The sequence below is a fragment of the Poecilia formosa genome, unplaced genomic scaffold, assembly GCF_000485575.1.
Source record: "Poecilia formosa unplaced genomic scaffold, Poecilia_formosa-5.1.2 Scaffold160, whole genome shotgun sequence".
NCBI classification, from domain to species: Eukaryota; Metazoa; Chordata; class Actinopteri; order Cyprinodontiformes; family Poeciliidae; genus Poecilia; species Poecilia formosa.
The window spans coordinates 903,790-908,199 of record NW_006800099.1 but is presented as its reverse complement, the minus strand read 5'-3'; positions in this window follow the sequence as shown (position 1 = coordinate 908,199).

Here is a 4,410-nt window from a genome sequence, read left to right as displayed (position 1 = left end):
CCCCCTCACTGCCAGAGCTGCTCATCCTCTCCCGGACTCCTTCTCCCCCTCCCTCCGTTTGAGGTCCCGGACTGTAACGTTTCAGTCCCTGCATTTCAGATGACGTTGAGGAAAGACGCACGTGAAAGGAAGCGCGCTGCCAGTCGTGTCAAACTCTGGTAGGGTTGTCCAAACATTTCCACGTGTCACATATGTGACAATGCAAACAGTATATTTTATTTTAGGATACGTGGGTCCCTCCTGCTGGTCTCCTTCAGCATTTTTTTTCTTTATTTTTACACTTTTATATCTCTAATATGCTAGATCTAACAACTAATGTCTCCTGTCCCCATGCACAGACGCAGCCCAGTATTATTAGTTATTAAAATAGGTCAAAGGGTATAAAAAAAAGGATTTTATTTATTTATTTTTTTACAATTTTATCCACCATGTTGAACAGCTGTCTGTTAAGCATCTTTTGTCCAGATGTTGTAAGTTACCATTCACATGTGCGGTGAATAGTGACTAAACTTTATGATTTCCATTTTTGTTGTTAGGCAAAAACACTTTGCAGTTAAAAATTATGAAGTTATTTCATGCTGAACATGCTGTTCTTTTGTTAACATTTCAGCCTACACCATGTTGTTGGTGGCTTTTACCCTACTGAACATAACTTACACAATGTACACAATGTACCATAGCTTTTCTGACATCTTGTCCCAGTAACTCAAATCACACAGGTTGAGGAAAAATTCCTGATAGTGTTCTCTTTTTAAAAAAAATTACGGTAGATGTTTTTAAAGCGATAGTTAAAAACTTTGAAGTGAGGTTCTATGAAGTTTATCTGGAGTTAAAGTCAGTAGATAACTCCCCTGATTTAATGAAAATCCAGATTAATTGAAACTGGAGGTTGAAACTAGCAACTAGGACCAAATTTAAAATGAAAAAAAAAAACAAAAAACGAAAGAAGTGTTAAAAACTAAATAGTTTGCGTTCGCTGTTTTCTTCTTGAAACTGTCATCCTATTAGCATTGGATTGTTTTTTTTTTACAGACCAATCAGTGAAATTTTACATAAAAAAAAAAAATTTGAGGTTGGAGGCAGTGCGTCACCATTGATCTTCCTGACTGAAACAACAGAACTGACAACAATAGTCTGCTTTGGTCTCAGCCCCTCTTGGACTAGCTGTTCGCTTTGCCCTCCAGGACCAACCAATCTGGATTGAAACTAAACAACAATGACAACTCCTTCTTTTTTAAAAGAAAAAAAAAAATCCATTTAAATGACATCATTTACTTAACGCTGCACTCACGGGGACAAGTGCCTGTGTCTACCCGAGCTAGCACTATGTGAAGGCTTACAAATCACAGACGGACAAGTGTGTTTTAGGAGCGCTTGTTTGGTGTTGCCATTGAGGTTGTGCTGAATAGCTTTGCATTGCACAGGTTTTGATTATTATTTTTTTTTTTTATTCAGGAGTAGATCTGGTCTCGTCTCAGATTCACTGCTACGTACCTCCTCTTGTACACAGTTTGCATTCAAAGGGATTAAAAGCTGTAAAGATTTACGGCGTCTACCTGAAACTCTCCAATTCTGCTTTATACCGATTGTAAATCTATCTTCTGTATTAAACTGTACTTTAACAACTATTATAATATAAGCCATTAAGCCATTCGAGCTGTGATAAGCCTGATTATTTTATGACGCGTCATGATTTGTATTGTTGTGCCACTGTGTGGCTTGGGCTGGGGGGTAAATTATGGTAGATGTGTGTTTGTTCGCTCGTTAGATTTGTGGAGTTTTATCACTAGTATTAGATGAAATCCTCCTTTTTCTCCATTCTGACAATCACACAAACAGAAACCTTTAAACTTTCTCTCTCTCTCACGCACACTCATACACCCTCACTCTCTGTATGTAAAAAAGAAGTGGGTTGTTATACTTAACATTTCTGTTCTATGCAATGTGTCCCGGTGCTCAAATGCGACGAGTCACAAAACGAGAGAAGCCATGCAGGACTCCAGCGTCACATCTCTGTAAGGAGAGAGGCAGGAAGGACTTTTATTGTGACATTCTTCCTCGTGTGCAGAGAAGACAAGAGGATGTTCATTGTTGCATATTGTGTTGGCATGCTTTTTTGTTCTTTTCCTGCTTTCTTACTTGCTGACTTTCTTTCCCTTTTCTTATGCTGCCTTTATCTGACGTCTATGGTTAGGACATTTTCAATAAAGCTGCTTCATTAATCCTTCTTGTACTTGTATTTTCTCCACACACATGCACGCAAAAGGTCTCAGGCATTTAGAAAGACATAAAAGTTACACATGGGGTGAATACACAGACCAGTGGAAGATGTCTGACAGGACAAAAAAAAATAAATCTCAAAAAACATATCATGCCCTGACCTAAAGAAGGACCTGATGACAAACAAAGTCACAGATACCTTCAAGCCTGGAAATGAATACAAAGCCATTTCTAAACCTTTGGGTCTTTAGCAAAGCACACAGACACCCATCATCCACAAATTATGATTGAAAATATGGAAAATGGGTTAAAGTTCCCAAGAGTTCTACTAAAAACAATTGAGAAACACCTAAAGCAGCTGTAAACCTCACTTGCACAGTGGTCGCAGTTAACATGACTTTTGTAAGCAACTGACCAATCAGCCGTCACAGGTTGTCCCGAAGTCCACGCCCACTTTACCTGGACGAACTCAACCTCGGCAAACATTGCTGGTGTTCATCATCGCTAAGGTGCTGCCGTCATAGAGATTTCGAGGAAAGTAGAAGAAAATCCTGGTCAAATTGTCAGTGGGAAACAATCCCGACAGCCGTGTAGAGGGCAGAATACAATTTATTACGTCGCCAAAACCCGAATGGAGTCTGGAACAGTGCAAGACATGGATCAAGGCCTGCAGTCCAGCTCATATCCAGTAGAACGAAACTACTGGTGTCATATTAATTAAGGTCTGTGCAATCAAAAAAAAGTTTTAGGCTAAGCTAAATGGCATAATTTTTATTTATTTATTTTTTAAGATAAACATGCCAACAATGAAATAATTGTGGTGGTGGCCTAATGGTCTGGGCTAGCTTTGTTATTTTAAGACCTGGAAATGATGGAACCAGGGATGGTGGCTGTAGAAAATGGATGCATGAATGTTATATACATATTTTCATGAGTTAACAAAAAGATTATTTTTAATGACCTACATTCAGTTAAAGCAGTGTGAAGTTCATAGTTATGAAGCTTACATGCTAACAAAAAACCTGATGGATTTAGAAAAAAAATAATTTTGATTTATTAAAAAAAAAAAGAAAACTCAATAAGCATGTCTCTTCATGTTTTACGTACTTATTTTTAATTCAAAAATTAAGATTTAATCCCTGAAGATGCAGGATGTGTGCTGCATCTTCAGGGATGCAGCACACACGGGGATCCTTTAATTGTTTAACACTTACATGCCTTAACATACAGAAGTGCTGATTTTCTTGCAATTTGAAACTTTTCCACTAGATGGTGGTAAGTCTGTTTCTAGATTTTTGTTGAAAATGGGGAGTAATGCCTTTAATAAAGCTTATCACTCAGAGTGACTGTAAACAGGATTATCTTCTGAGGCCTTATTGTTCTGAAAGCAACAATTGTTCCAAGAATGCCGTAATAGCTGGCACGCCGCCACGCTGTGATTTGCACATGAGAAATCTGCCTCCCATTTGAAGGTCAGAGTTGACTGCTCATTGTTTCAAAAAATGCCACTCGTGATTGTTTTTCACAAATGTCAGGGGGCGAAACAATTAACCAACCAGATCCGCGTACCACCTCCTGGAGTCACAGACATTCCACAGACATGATCGCTGGCACCCACACAGCGGCGTGATAAAGTGATGTCACCCTACTCTGATGTCATACGTGGAAGGTAATCTGTAAGAAATAACACATGACAATGTTGGAAGAGAGAAGACAAGCACAGATAGAGGCAGAACACCAAACTTTACATGAGCCATTTGGGAAATGGACGAGAAAGGAGGCAGGGAAGCGACTGCAATCAATTCATCAAATCAAGAAAAGGAGAAGGGGGAGAGAAGGATATACTTGGCCAGCTTAGGGTTCCCAAGAAGGCAGAGGGATGACCTTGTTTTACGCATACTGGCGATACAAGGAACATGAGGTTTGGATTCAGCTGTCTGGAAAAGTTCTGGAAAGAGCAGCAACTGGAAATGATTCAACAAAGTGACTCAGTCGCAGAGAGTTTTGGATTCCAATAATTGTCCCTGATGAACGCCAGACACTGAGTGGTTCAATGAAAAGGATATCAACAAAGTTGGTACCCGTAAAGACACCGGGCCTTCCTCCCTTGGTGGATCACTAAATACATTTTGAAGAAACAATAATTGGTACTATGTAATTTACAGTGACATCGTTGGTGTTTGTCACTGT